The sequence below is a fragment of the Coregonus lavaretus genome (genome assembly GCF_964263955.1).
Source record: "Coregonus lavaretus genome assembly, contig: HAP1_SCAFFOLD_987, whole genome shotgun sequence".
In the NCBI taxonomy this organism is placed as follows: Eukaryota; Metazoa; Chordata; class Actinopteri; order Salmoniformes; family Salmonidae; genus Coregonus; species Coregonus lavaretus.
Window position 1 is genome coordinate 10,001 of NW_028161932.1, and position 15,713 is coordinate 25,713.

Below are 15,713 nucleotides of genomic sequence, written 5' to 3' on the forward strand. Positions count from 1 at the left end.
TATACTGGGTTTAGGCAGGGCTGGGCTGGGTTCTCTATACTGGGTTTTGGGCTGGGCTGGGTTCTCTATACTGGGTTTTGGGCTGGGCTGGGTTCTCTATACTGGGTTTAGGCAGGGCTGGGCTGGGTTCTCTATACTGGGTTTAGGCAGGGCTGGGCTGGGTTCTCTATACTGGGTTTAGGCAGGGCTGGGCTGGGTTCTCTATACTGGGTTTTGGGCTGGGCTGGGTTCTCTATACTGGGTTTTGGGCTGGGCTGGGTTCTCTATACTGGGTTTAGGCAGGGCTGGGCTGGGTTCTCTATCCTGGGTTTAGGCAGGACTGGGCTGGGTTCTCTATACTGGGTTTTGGGCTGGGCTGGGTTCTCTATACTGGGTTTTGGGCTGGGCTGGGTTCTCTATACTGGATTTAGGCAGGGCTGGGCTGGGTTCTCTATACTGGGTTTAGGCAGGGCTGGGCTGGGTTCTCTATACTGGGTTTAGGCAGGGCTGGGCTGGGTTCTCTATACTGGGTTTAGGCAGGGCTGGGCTGGGTTCTCTATACTGGGTTTAGGCAGGGCTGGGCTGGGTTCTCTATACTGGGTTTTGGGCTGGGCTGGGTTCTCTATACTGGGTTTTGGGCTGGGCTGGGTTCTCTATACTGGGTTTTGGGCTAGGCTGGGTTCTCTATACTGGGTTTAGGCAGGGCAGGGCTGGGTTCTCTATACTGGGTTTTGGGCTGGGCTGGGTTCTCTATACTGGGTTTAGGCAGGGCTGGGCTGGGTTCTCTATCCTGGGTTTAGGCAGGGCTGGGCTGGGTTCTCTATCCTGGGTTTAGGCAGGGCTGGGCTGGGTTCTCTATACTGGGTTTAGGCAGGGCTGGGCTGGGTTCTCTATACTGGGTTTAGGCAGGGCTGGGCTGGGTTCTCTATACTGGGTTTTGGGCAGGGCTGGGTTCTCTATACTGGGTTTTGGGCAGGGCTGGGTTCTCTATACTGGGTTTTGGGCTGGGCTGGGCTGGGTTCTCTATACTGGGTTTTGGGCTGGGCTGGGTTCTCTATACTGGGTTTTGGGCAGGGATGGGTTCTCTATACTGGGTTTTGGGCTGGGCTGGGTTCTCTATACTGGGTTTAGGCAGGCCCTCTCTCTCTCCCCCTCTCCCTCTCCCTCTCCCTCTCTCTCTCTCTCTCTCTCTCTCTCTCTCTCTCTCTCTCTCCCTCTCTCTATCTGTGGTGCATAAATTACCTTCTGCATGTCTACCTGTCCTGTTTCACAATTGGAATATCACCTTGCTCTGAACCAACGGAACTCATCACTATTCCAATGAGATACTGGAATATGAGCTATTATTCATTACTATTCCACTAAGCTGTTGGAGTAAAGGCTATCACATTATTTAAACCTATATCCACAGCCAGCTACCAAAGGCTTCATTAAACCTATATCCACAGCCAGCTACCAAAGGCTTCATTAAACCTATATCCACTGCCAGCCAGCTACCAAAGTCTTCATTAAACCTATATCCACAGCCAGCCAGCTACCAAAGTCATAATTAAACCTATATCCACTGCCAGCCAGCTACCAAAGTCTTCATTAAACCAATATCCACTGCCAGCCAGCTACCAAAGTCTTAATTAAACCTATATCCACAGCCAGCTACCAAAGTCTTCATTAAATCTATATCCACAGCCAGCCAGCTACCAAAGTCATAATTAAACCTATATCCACAGCCAGCTACCAAAGTCATAATTAAACCTATATCCACTGCCAGCCAGCTACCAAAGTCTTCATTAAACCTATATCCACTGCCAGCCAGCTACCAAAGTCTTCATTAAACCTATATCCACTGCCAGCCAGCTACCAAAGTCTTCATTAAACCAATATCTACATCTGTGTGTGTCCAGGATTTACATTCATGAACATAGCCAGGGCTCTTCAACGGTATAGCCAAGGCCTTCAACGGTATAGCCAAGGGCCTTCAATGGGATAGCCAGTGCCTTCAACGGGATAGCCAGGGCCTTCAACGGGATAGCCAAGGGCCTTCAACGGGATAGCCAGTGCCTTCAACGGGATAGCCAGGGCCTTCAACGGGATAGCCAGGGCCTTCAACGGGATAGCCAGGGCCTTCAACGGTATAGCCAGGGCCTTGGACCGTTCTCTGTTGTGGAAGGGAGAAATATGAAGTAATCAGAGGAGTCTGGTGGGAGGAGCTATAGGAGGATGGGCTCATGGTATTGGCTGGAATGGAATCAATGGAATGGTATCAAACACATGGAAACAATATGTTTGACTCCGTTTCCATTGATTCCATTCCAGCCATTCCTGTAATAGACATTAGAACTGGTTTCCTGTGGGTCCTTCCTGTAATAGACATTAGAACTGGTTTCCTGTGGGTCCTTCCTGTAATAGACATTAGGACTGGTTTCCTGTGGGTCCTTCCTGTAATAGACATTAGAACTGGTTTCCTGTGGGTCCTTCCTGTAATAGACATTAGAACTGGTTTCCTGTGGGTCCTTCCTGTAATAGACATTAGAACTGGTTTCCTGTGGGTCCTTCCTGTAATAGACATTAGAACTGGTTTCCTGTGGGTCCTTCCTGTAATAGACATTAGAACTGGTTTCCTGTGGGTCCTTCCTGTAATAGACATTAGAACTGGTTTCCTGTGGGTCCTTCCTGTAATAGACATTAGAACTGGTTTCCTGTGGGTCCTTCCTGTAATAGACATTAGAACTGGTTTCCTGTGGGTCCTTCCTGTAATAGACATTAGAACTGGTTTCCTGTGGGTCCTTCCTGTAATATACATTAGAACTGGTTTCCTGTGGGTCCTTCCTGTAATAGACATTAGAACTGGTTTCCTGTGGGTCCTTCCTGTAATAGACATTAGAACTGGTTTCCTGTGGGTCCTTCCTGTAATAGACATTAGAACTGGTTTCCTGTGGGTCCTTCCTGTAATAGACATTAGAACTGGTTTCCTGTGGATCCTTCCTGTAATAGACATTAGAACTGGTTTCCTGTGGGTCCTTCCTGTAATAGACATTAGAACTGATTTCCTGTGGGTCCTTCCTGTAATAGACATTAGAACTGGTTTCCTGTGGGTCCTTCCTGTAATAGACATTAGAACTGGTGTTTTCTCTCCCTCCCACAGCGAAGAGGATCAGACGTAAAAGAACAGGACCTCAACGACAAACCTCGACGAAACGTCAGCTGGCAAGACAAAGGTGGGTCACTCACTAAACACACCGGAAATTGAGTCTGGCCTCTATGATTTCAATATAATTCCATCATAACCTGTGTTCCCAGCTGTCACTCAAACAATTTCTGTGGGTACTGGAATCTAGGGCTACATTCCAATATTCACACTAGTACATTATCTAGGATGCTCGGCCAAAACATTGGTTCACACTAGTGTGGACGCAGGGACAGAGCATAGGAGTTGGTTGAAGTAGTGCATTGATCATGTGTCATTTAAGTCGCTCTGGATAAGAGCGTCTGCTAAATGACTAAAATGTAAATGTAAATGTAATGTGTCTGTGATGCCCCCTCAGATCCTGTGATGGTGCATTGTGGGTAGTGTAGTGTTCATGTGTCTGTGATGCCCCCTCAGATCCTGTGATGGTGCATTGTGGGTAGTGTAGTGTTCATGTGTCTGTGATGCCCCCTCAGATCCTGTGATGGTGCATTGTGGGTAGTGTAGTGTTCATGTGTATGATGCCCCCTCAGATCCTGTGATGGTGCATTGTGGGTAGTGTAGTGTTCATGTGTCTGTGATGCCCCCTCAGATCCTGTGATGGTGCATTGTGGGTAGTGTAGTGTTCATGTGTCTGTGATGCCCCCTCAGATCCTGTGATGGTGCATTGTGGGTAGTGTAGTGTTCATGTGTCTGTGATGCCCCCTCAGATCCTGTGATGGTGCATTGTGGGTAGTGTAGTGTTCATGTGTCTGTGATGCCCCCTCAGATCCTGTGATGGTGCATTGTGGGTAGTGTAGTGTTCATGTGTCTGTGATGCCCCCTCAGATCCTGTGATGGTGCATTGTGGGTAGTGTAGTGTTCATGTGTCTGTGATGCCCCCCTCAGATCCTGTGATGGTGCATTGTGGGTAGTGTAGTGTTCATGTGTCTGTGATGCCCCCTCAGATCCTGTGATGGTGCATTGTGGGTAGTGTAGTGTTCATGTGTCTGTGATGCCCCCTCAGATCCTGTGATGGTGCATTGTGGGTAGTGTAGTGTTCATGTGTCTGTGATGCCCCCTCAGATCCTATGGTAGTGCCAGTGGATTCGGAGGATGAGAAGGGGGAGGACTTGGAGCCAGAGAAGGAGGAGGACATTGGCATCACCTTCGTGGCTCGAAAGGTTCCAGAGACGCCCAAAGAACGGCCCAAATCTGGTAAGGACACATTGACACAGGAGAGACTAGAAACCTCAGAAAATGGCCTGGTGTCCCTGTCTAATATTGTATTAATACATGAACTGTAATTTGGAATATCTTCATTAGAATATGAATTCATGGCCTCCCGAGTGGCGCAGCAGTCTAAGGCACTGCATCGCAGTGCTATGAGGCGTCACTACAGATCCGGGTTCGATCCCAGGCTGTGTCACAACCGGCCCGTGACCGGGAGTCCCATAGGGCGGCGCACAATTGGCCCAGCGTCGTCCGGGTTAGGGGAGGGTTTGGCCGGGGGGGGGCCTTTACTTGGCTCATCGCGCTCTATCGACTCCTTGTGGTGGGCCGGGCGCCTGCAGGCTGACCTCGGTCGTCAGTTGAACGGTGTTTCCTCCGACACATTGGTGCGGCTGGCTTCCGGGTTAAGTGGGCGGGTGTTAAGAAGCACGGTTTGGCGGGTCATGTTTCGGAGGACGCTTGACTCGACCTTCGCCTCTCCCGAGCTCTTTGGGGAGTTGCAGCGATGAGACAAGATCGCAATTGGATATCACGAAATTGGGGAAACGGGGTAAAATACAACAAAGAATAATAATACAAAAGAAAGTAAGAATATTAATTCATTAGAATCAATAGAATATCAAAATGTAAAGACACACATTGGGTATTCATTGTTTTTAAAGTATTTTGATGTCTGCTAGATACAGTGTAGCTCAGTTGGTAGAGCATGGCGCTTGCAACGCCAGGGTTATGGGTTCGATTCCCACGGGGGGCCGGTATGAAAAATGTATGCACTCACTAACTGTAAGTCGCTCTGGATAAGAGCGTCAGCTAAAATGACTAAAATGTAAAAAAATATGTTAAAATGTAAGTATGCCAGAGATGGTATTTAGATATATTGTAATGTTACAGCCAGGATCCTGACTGTATGTTCCTCTGTCTGACCTGTGTCCTGTCTCAGTCCCGGCTGGTCTGGAGGTGTGTCAGAGCCCCTCCGTGGCCCCCCCGTCCCCCACCTGCGGTGAGAGGAACCTGCCCTGGAAGGGCGGCATTGGAACCCTGCCGGTGTGTGTCTCCATGGAGGCTACTAAGATCATCCCCATAGATCTGCAGCAGGCCTGGAACCAGAGGCATCTCCTCCTTAGAGAGCCTGGGCTCCCCGCCGGTCCCCGTAGAACCCCTACACCCCCAGGCGTCAGCGCCCTCTCCAGGCTGGGTGGGCCCCGTCCTGTCTCGTACTCTGGTAGTGGAGTGAGCGGGGCCGGTTCTGGATCCAGAGGGCGGAGGAGGGAGGAGTGGGGTCATAGTGGCTCAGGGCATCGCTCGGTTTGAGTTCCCTCCAGGAGGAGAGGAGAAGAGAGGAGGAAGAGGGGGCCTTGTCTGACCAGGAGCAGGAGCTGCAGCCCCTCATGTCATCCTCTGTGAGGCCCCCTGGCCCCACCACCCCTCCCCCACTGGCCCAGGGTCTAGGGCGGAGGAGGAACCCCTGTGTGTACCTGAGGAGCCTGGTCACAGCGCCCCCTCCTGGCAGTGAGCCGCTGGCGCGCAGCAGAGGGCCCACTCAGCTGTAATGGCTCCGACCACATCTCTGGTTACAGTTGCCCCTGTTGGCACAGATCTAGGATCAGCTTAGCTCCCAAGTCCTAACCAATACCACTAGGGAGAACGACGCAAGACTGATTTTTAGATCAGCTTTTATGGGCAATCACATCCCTCACACACTCAACACCATGAACACACACACCAACAGAACACAACCCCCAACCACACCAGCTCAGGCCGACCAACCCCTCAGCTCTGGTACTTCTCACTCCAGATGATGAGTGACAAACGTCATCTCCTTCAATAACTCCAGCTCCAACGTCTCTATAGATCAGACACAGGATGTTGGACTAATACGGTGATGATGATATTGAGGAAGTATGTTTATGCGTCCCAAATAGCACCCTTTTCCCTATATAGTGCACTACTTTTGACCAGGGCCCCTATAGGGCTTTGGTCAAACATAGTGCACCATGTAGGGAATAGGGTGCTATTTGGGACGCGGACTGGAAGTTTTAATGTGGCAGCTGGTACAGTCACAGATAGACAGACACAGTGCATTGTGGTCCAGGGTTGGGGCCGTCCGTCCATGTGGTAAAACAATACCAGTTTTCATATTATGCATTTATATTCCCCCCCCAGCTCCCTGCGGGTGTTGAGGTTCTGCCCTGTCTGTTTCATTACACTTGAATGTAAGTCAATGTCAAGATGTAAGTCTATTGGAAATATATCTGTCTACAGCCGGACTGCCACATCAAAAGCTACATTCAACCCCCAGCCCCTCTCCTCCCCTCCCTGACCCACTAGAAGAGAGAGAGAGAGAGAGAGAGAGAGAGAGAAGAGAGAGAGAGAGAGAGAGAGAGAGAGAGAGAGAGAGAGAGAGAGGAGAGAGAGAGAGAGAGAGAGAGAGAGAGAGAGAGAGAGAGAGAGAGAGAGAGAGAGAGAGAGAGAGAGAGAGAGAGAGAGAGAGAGAGAGAGAGAGAGAGAGAGAGAGAGAGAGAGAGAGAGAGAGAGAGAGAGAGAGAGAGAGAGAGAGAGAGAGAGAGAGAGAGAGAGAGAGAGAGAGAGAGAGAGAGAGAGAGAGAGAGAGAGAGAGAGAGAGAGAGAGAGAGAGAGAGAGGAGAGAGAGAGAGACTACATGGAAGTTTCTCTCTTTATAAACTTCCCAAACGCCAGGCCAGAGAGAGTGTGTTGCTTGATGACCATATCCTGCTCCCAGATTGGTTTGTGTTCTCTTACCCAACTCCTATGGTCATGGTCAGGCCAAACAGCAATAACAACAAACGTAGGAGTTGACAAGACAGCACAAGCAGATCTGGGACCAGGCTATGATATTATCAGATCCATGAAAGTCTCTTTAATTTCATACATTTCCCAAACCCCAGCCCAGAGCCAGCATTGATGCTTGATGACCATAGCCTGGTCCCAGATCTGTTTGTGCTGTCTTCAGACCTGTGTATGCAGACCTACTCCTCTCATCCCCTCTGTGGTGTTGAGCCAGGACGTCAGGAAGCCTGAGGGGAGCCACAGTACTCCTCTCGTCCCCTCTGTGGTGTTGAGCCAGGACGTCAGGAAGCCTGAGGGAGCCACAGTATTGAATATGATGTCTTTATAACTCACTACTCCATGTCACAGGTAGTAGTTACTGGTGGTATTCATCAGGGAGGACTTTCTCTTGTTTCTCGCATCATGTACAGTCAGAGCAGGTCAATCATAGGGTGCGTCCCAAATGTCACCCTATCCCCTTTATAGTGCACTACTTTTGACCAGAGGTGTATGACCATGGCACCCTATCCCCTATATAGTGCACTACTTTTGACCAGAGGTGTATGACCATGGCACCCTATTCCCTACATAGTGCACTACTTTTGACCAGAGGCCCGTAGGGAATCCCCCCCTCCCCCCCCAGTGACTTAAAAGCAGCACTTTACCTTTACCCCCCCATCCCCCCCCTCCCGTCTGTCCTTTGTGTGTCCAGCGAACGCAGCGTCTGTATGGCCTGTCCGCCTCTAACTTCTATTTATTCCAGCTTCTCTGATATAAAACAACAGAAGACATTTCTTTGTAAATGCTGCTACAAAAAAAAACTTAGCAAAAGCTAAAAAAAAAAGATTTGTTTTATTAATGACCAAAGTTTTATAGAAGAGCTTAAAGTGACAATTTCTTTAATATGATGATGTCTCTAGATCCGGTCATCCATTGCCTTACTCTGTTACTGCTACATTAGAGGGATTCATGCTGATTTAGGATTTAGGCTAATGTGCTTTTTCTTTTGTTGTGTAAAGCGGGTGGACAGGTGTCAAAGGTGACTGTAGCTCAGCTGGTAGAGCATGGCGCTTGTAACGCCCAGGGTAGTGGGTTCGATCCCCGGGACCACCCCCATACGTAAAAATGTATGCGCACATGACTGTAAGTCGCTTTGGATAAAAGCGTCTGCTAAATGGCATATTATTATTATTATTATTATTGTCATTTCGTGGATGCACAACAATAGTGCCCATGTTTGACCTTTTACAATATCTTAACACAAACCTATCTTAATAATACATAGGTGAGATGAACACACTGTTCTATTGTGTATTTATGTAATGAAGTTGTTTTAATCATAAATTAGTTAAATGTATAATGGACTGGTACATACAGTACCAGTCAAACGTTTTGGACACACCTATCATTCAAGGGTTTTTCTTTATTTTTACTATTTTTTATACATTGTAGAATAATAGTGAAGACATCAAAACTATGAAATAACACACATGGAATCATGGAGTAACCAAAAAAGTGTTAAACAAATCAAAATATGTTTGAGATTTGAGATTCTTCAAAATAGCCACCCTTTGCCTTGATGACAGCTTTGCACATTCTTGGTATTTTCTCAACCAGCTTCACCTGGAATGCTTTTCCAACAGTCTTGAAGGAGTTCCCACATATGCTGAGCACTTGTTGGCTGCTTTTCCTTCACTCTGCCGTCCGACTCATCTCAAACCATCTCCATTGGGTTGAGGTCAGGGGATTGTGGAGGCCAGGTCATCTGATGCAGCACTCCATCACTCTCCTTCTTGGTAAAATAGTCCTTACACAGCCTGAAGGTGTGTTGGGTCATTGTCCTGTTGAAAAACAATTGATAGTCCCATTAAGCCAAAACCAGATGGGATTACGTATCGCTGCAGAATGCTGTGGTAGCCATGCTGGTTAAGTGTGCCTTGAATTCTAAATAAATCGCAGACAGTGTCACCAGCAAAGCATCCCCACACCATCACACCTCCTCCTCCATTCTTCACGGTGGGAACCACACATGTGGAGATCATCCGTTCACCCACACCGCATCTCACAAAGACACGGCGGTTGGAACCAAAAATCTCAAATTTGGACTCAAGACCAAATTAAAGATTTCCACCGGTCTAATGTCCATTGCTCGTGTTTCTTGGCCCAAGCAGGTCTCTTCTTCTTATTGGTGTCCTTTATTAGTGGTTTCTTTGCAGCAATTCGACCATGAAGGCCTGATTCACGCAGTCTCCTCTGAACAGTTGATGTTGAGATGTGTCTGAGGCTGGTAACTCTAATGAACTTATCCTCTGCATCAGAGGTAACTCTGGGTCTTCCATTCATGTGGTGGTCCACATGAGAGCCAGTTTCATCATAGCGCTTGATGGTTTTTGCGACTGCACTTGAAGAAACGTTCAAAGTTCTTGACATTTTCCGTATTGACTGACCTTCATGTCTTAAAGTAATGATGGACTGTTGTTTCTCTTTGCTTATTTGAGCTGTTCTTGCCATAATATGGACTTGGTCTTTTACAAAACAGGGTTATCTTCTGTATACCCCCCTACCTTGTCACAACACAACTGATTGCCTCGAACGCATTAAGAAGGAAAGAAATTCCACAAATTAACTTTTAAGAAGGCACACCTGTTATTCCAGGTGACTACCTCATGAAGCGGGTTGAGAGAACGCCAAGAGTGTGCAAAGCTGTCATCAAGGCAAAGGGTGGCTATTTGAAGTATCTCAAATATAAAATATATTTTGATTTGTTTAACACTTTTTTGGTGACTACATGATTCCATATGTGTTATTTCATAGTTTTGATGTCTTCACTATTATTCTACAATGTAGAAAATAGTAAAAATAAAGAAAAACCCTTGAATGAGTAGGTGTGTCCAAACTTTTGACTGGTACTGTATGTTTTGCCAAAGATTCACATGAAATCTTAATTTAGAGCTGAGCTCATTGATACTCTTGTCTGTCTATAATGTGGCAACGTAAAACAATCAGTTTACTGACAAATAAATACTCCCCTCCATATTGTCTTTAGAGAGCACAATCCAGAGCCCCATAGGGATACAGCCTACTGTAAATATATCTCTGGCGCAATCATTCAGTTGTTATTGTAGTTTTAAAGCCACAAACTCTCCAATGAGCAAAGTAAAAGGTGATGTGTTTTAATAGAGGGATGTTGTGCCTTGTAAGAAGAAAAGACCGTGGTTCGTCCCAAATGGCACCCCTATTCCCTTGATAGTGCATTGCTTTTGAGCAGGTCCCATAGGCGTCTGGTCTAAAGTAGAGCACTATATAGAGAATAGGGTGCCATTTTGGGACACAAGCCTTGACTAGCGTGGTACCAGCTGCTTGTCTGGAAGACCGAGTGCAGCCGCAGTTGAACATTGTTTAATTTGAGCTGCTTGAGCTGCTCGTCAACGTTGTTGTTTAAGTTGTTATGCTATCTGTCACTTAAACCCTTTCCGTTTCTAACTATTCACTCACAACAAGACACAACATAGGGATGTTCTGAAGTCCTGTCTTTTTTTTAATGACTCTTTTTTTGCTTTGAAAGCGTTTGTTTTTATCTGCGATTCGACGGGTTGTTGTACGGAAATTAAATGAAACATGTCTGTGCCAAAATGTTAACCTTGGCTTTTGCCCAGAAACAAAGTAAATAAAATGAGAGCTTTTCTGAATTAATACTGTTGCTCATGTGCTTTATTTCTCTATATGTCTAAATCCCACTCTGAGGGATACTAAGGATGTCAGCTCTGTCAATACACAAACAGATGTCATTAACAATAATAATAATTTCAGTGGGTTCGGTTTGCCCCCCTCACCACTGAAGTGTGGCACGTCCTGCCTTTTGACGAAGGGTATCTGGCACATCCAGAGGCTTCTCTGCATCCCAAATGGCACCCTTATATAGTGAACTACTTTAGACCATGGCCCATAGAGGGTTCTGGTAAAGTAGTGCACTATATAGGGAATAGGGTGCCATTCTCTGGTCTAAAGTAGTGCACTATATAGGGAATAGGGTGCCATTCTCTGGTCTAAAGTAGTGCACTATATAGGGAATATAGTGCCATTTGGGACGCACACTGTGACTGCAGAGGGGGGGATCTAGTAGATAAAGGAGAGGTATTCTCTAACATCCCAGAGGACTGGGTAGGACTGGGTAAGACTGGGTTAGACTGGGTAGGACTGGGTAAGACTGGGTAGGACTCCCCAAGCTGGGCCGCTCAAAGGAGAACTCTGCATTTACAGCATGTGCTAATGTGACATTTTGTCCAAACTACAGACTGCATCTGGAGACCGCTAGAGATGACGTCATTAGGGTTACGTCCCAAATGGAACCCTGCTCCCTATGTAATGCACTTCCTTTGACCAGGGACCATAGGGCTCTGGATAAATGTAGTGCACTATATAGGGAAGAGATAGGATACAAACACTGTAGAGAACACAAGTTGTATTTTCATCCTGATTTTCACTCGGTCACATTCAGTCCAGTCCAACAGAAGGGTCAGAGGTCATGTATTTCACCTAGCTGCAGTATGTCCAACAGAAGGGTCAGAGGTCATGTATTTCACCTAGCTACAGTATGTCCAACAGAAGGGTCAGAGGTCATGTATTTCACCTAGCTACAGTATGTCCAACAGAAGGGTCAGAGGTCATGTATTTCACCTAGCTGCAGTATGTCCAACAGAAGGGTCAGAGGTCATGTATTTCACTTAGCAACAGTATGTCCAACAGAAGGGTCAGAGGTCATGTATTTCACTTAGCTACAGTATGTGGGAATACTGTATTATTATTATACTGACTTGCTATTGGATAATGAGAGACGAATAACAATAAAAAAACATTTGCACAGCACTACACTGACATGTCTACTCTTTATAAAGATATTTGTGGTTGTAAGAATGAAAATATTAACTTACAAATCCTCTGGAAGATTGTGGTTGTGCAGCCAGCCAGTCTATCTAGACCAGGGATGGGCAACTTTGATGAGGGGCCGCAGTTGGGTCTACCTACCCACGTCCATTCCCCCCCCACCCCCACATCGCGAGCAAAACACTTTTGTGGTGCCCCTCTTGACAGCGGAGAGACATTTTTAATGTTTTAGAGTAGATTTTGTGAAATTCTACACATTTTGCCATTGGGGTGTAGAGAAAATATTGCAGTTAAAGCAAGTCTGCTGCAATTCTACACAATTTTCCATAGGGTGGAGAGAAGATTTTGCAATTTTATAACTCATTTCATACAATTCTAAAAATGTTTGCCAAAAGGTGGAGAGGGTAAGTTACTGTTTAACAGCTAATTTCCTGCAATTCTACACATTCTGCCATTGGCTGGAGAGAAATGTTTGCCGTGTTTAATATGATATCTATGTGAGACTGACTAACAAAATCAATGGGGGCCCCGGGCCAGATATTCAACCACGATAAAAAGTTTAGATAGCTGGCCGCTAAAATAATTTAGCAATCAAAAATGTTTTTGATGACATGGGTTAATTGACTATCAGTGACTGACCTAACAAGATAAAAACTTCTGAAGCACAACCAAATGTCGAAATTGCACTTTGTGTTGGCCATTCCTGATCTAGACCAGTGTGCAAGTGCTCAGGCCACGCTTGCACTGAGTGATTCACATGTCCAGGCCAATTAACAGTGGAGACTCAATGGCATGTCTAAACAGTAACCAATCACACGCTTGCACTGAGTGATTCACGTGTCCAGGCCAATTAACAGTGGAGACTCAATCGCATGTCAATGGCATGTCTGAACAGTAACCAATCACACGCTTGCACTGAGTGATTCACATGTGTCCAGGCCAATTAACAGTGGAGACTCAATCGCATGTCTAAACAGTAACCAATCACACGCTTGCACTGAGTGATTCACATGTGTCTAGGCCAATTAACAGTGGAGACTCAATCGCATGTCTAAACAGTAACCAATCACACGCTTGCATCACTCCACAAGCTACTCGGGTCGTCACTAGTTAACACAGTCACAAAGTCATATACCCCGCCCATTTCTACAAATGATCTTCTTAAAATCGGATTTTAACCCTAACCTTAACATTCACCTTAACCACACTGCTAACTTTATGCCTAACCCTAAATTAAGACCAAAAAGCACATTTTTGTGTTCATAAATGTTTGTGATGTATCCGACTTTGAGGCTGTGTTATCTAAAGGAAACCAGCTACTCGACCGACGCTAGTAGCTAGCTACAAAGAAACTCTGTGGAAAGATGTTGGAGTTTCACTGGTAAGTTTGTAGATTTGTAGCCAGATAAAAGGTCAAATAATGTTAGTAATTGTGGAGTGCAACTTTTAGGGTTTCGTAAAAGGTCCTTTGATCGTTTTTATTCCCAACATTTTACACTACAACCAACGTTGCTCCTGACAACGATCCTGTTTAGCTTTGAGAATATCCATCTAGCTAACGTTAGCTAGCTCGCTAGGAAGGCATTGGCGCCAGTTAGCTTTGGGAGTCTGTGTGTTGGTTGGACTCCAAACCAAGAAGTTACACAGACTCAGCTAGAGCCAGGCAACGTTAGCTATTTAGTTCGCTTGCTAGGAAGGCATTGGCGCCAGTTAGCTTTGGGAGTCTGTGTGTTGGTTGGACTCCAAACCAAGAAGTTACACAGACTCAGCTAGAGCCAGGCAACGTTAGCTATTTAGTTCGCTTGCTAGGAAGGCATTGGCGCCAGTTAGCTTTGGGACAGAACATCTGGAGACTCAGCTAGAGCCAGGCAACCTTAGCTAGTTGGTTAGCTCGCTGGGAAGGCATTGGCGCCAGTTAGCTTTGGGACAGAACATCTGGAGACTGTGTGTTGGTTGGACTCATTTTCCATTTACATTTTAGTCATTTAGCAGACGCTCTTATCCAGAGAGACTTACAGTTAGTGAGTGCATACATGATTTTTAAAAATATTTTTCATACTGGCCCCCCGTGGGAATCGAACCCACAACCCTGGCGTTGCAAACGCCATGCTCTACCAACTGAGCTACATCCAAACCAATAAAGTTACACAAGACTCAGCTAGAGCCAGGCAATGTTAGCTAGCTAATGTCAGCTAAACGTGATCCATACAGAGTTTGATATGTTTCTACCTACCTAGCTTCCTAGTCATTTTGTATTATATCGTCATTAAAACATTTTTTTTAAAGGAGGTGAGAGGTGAAAGCTACAGTTTATTGGAGAAAGATGTAACGTTACTTCTCTCTTAGTGGGCCTAGCAGAGAGAGGATGGGGAAAGGAACTAGCAAACTATTTGACCAGAGACTTTTAGGGCATTATTTAAGTGGTAATGCCCGAGATGCTGGTGTTTGGAGGATATGTTATTGTCACAGGTGTTGTTCGTCTCAGGCTGGCAAACCATGCCAATATATCCTCCAAACACCAGCTTCGAGGGCATTATCACTTTTATACAATAGGTTACCACCATATTAAAATAATGATTGACAGATTTTCAGTAAAAACGTTATTTTTATTAATTTATTCATACTATTTCATCCTTCCACAAGATATAGTCCCGACATAAATCTAGGGTTGCTACCCAAGCCGGCCTGTCATTCATTCTATCAGTTCGGTTGCCAGAGCCACGACCCAGTCTTTCATTCTTTTTGTTCTGTATCTATGGACGCGACCCAGTCGTTCAGTCTTTTTGTTCTGTATCTATGGACGCGACCCAGTCTTTCAGTCTTTTTGTTCTGTATCTATGGACGCGACCCAGTCGTTCAGTCATTTTGTTCTGTATCTATGGACGCGACCCAGTCGTTCAGTCTTTTTGTTCTGTATCTATGGATGCGACCCAGTCGTTCAGTCTTTTTGTTCTGTATCTATGGACGCGACCCAGTCGTTCGTTCTAAATGTTCCATTGCCATACTGGCTGGCAACGTTCTTATTCCTTGCTTGCTAGCAAGCCAACTACGGCTAATTTACAGTCACGCCAAAAAGTGTAGCCAGAATAACAGCAAAGTAGCTGCATTTGCATTTGTTTAAGCTGTTATAAGAAATCCCGCTATGCCCTCCGACGAACCATCAAACAGGCAAAGAGTCAATACAGGGCTAAGATTGAATCGTACTACACTGGCTCTGACGCTCGTCGGATGTGGCAGGGCTTGAAAACTATTACAGACTACAAAGAGAAGCACAGCCGCAAGCTGCCCAGTGACACAAGCCTACCAGACGAGCTAAACCACTTCTATGCTCGCTTCGAGGCAAGCAACACTGAAGCATGCTTGAGAGCACCAGCTGTTCCGGATGACTATGTGATCACGCTCTCCGTAGCCGATGTGAGTAAGACTTTTAAGCAGGTCAACATTCACAAGGCCGCAGGGCCAGACGGATTACCAGGACGTGTACTCCGAGCATGTGCTGACCAACTGGCAAGTGTCTTCACTGACATTTTCAACATGTCCCTGACTGAGTCTGTAATACCAACATGTTTCAAGCAGACCACCATAGTCCCCGTGCCCAAGGACTCTAAGATAACCTGCCTAAATGACTACCGACCCGTAGCACTGACGTCTGTAGCCATGAAGTGCT

General features: G+C 46.2%; 1 pseudogene across 1 annotated transcript in view; it reads left to right on the forward strand.

Moving 5' to 3' along the window:
- LOC311119934 (sodium/hydrogen exchanger 5-like) overlaps positions 1–5,925 on the forward strand; it is a 9,739-nt pseudogene extending 3,814 nt beyond the window's left edge. The window contains exons 4-6 of the transcript in view: positions 3,122–3,194; positions 4,229–4,360; positions 5,316–5,925. The product of the transcript in view is annotated as a sodium/hydrogen exchanger 5-like (transcript). The remainder of the gene's footprint in view (positions 1–3,121; positions 3,195–4,228; positions 4,361–5,315) is intronic.
- Positions 5,926–15,713: the final 9,788 nt, after the last annotated feature.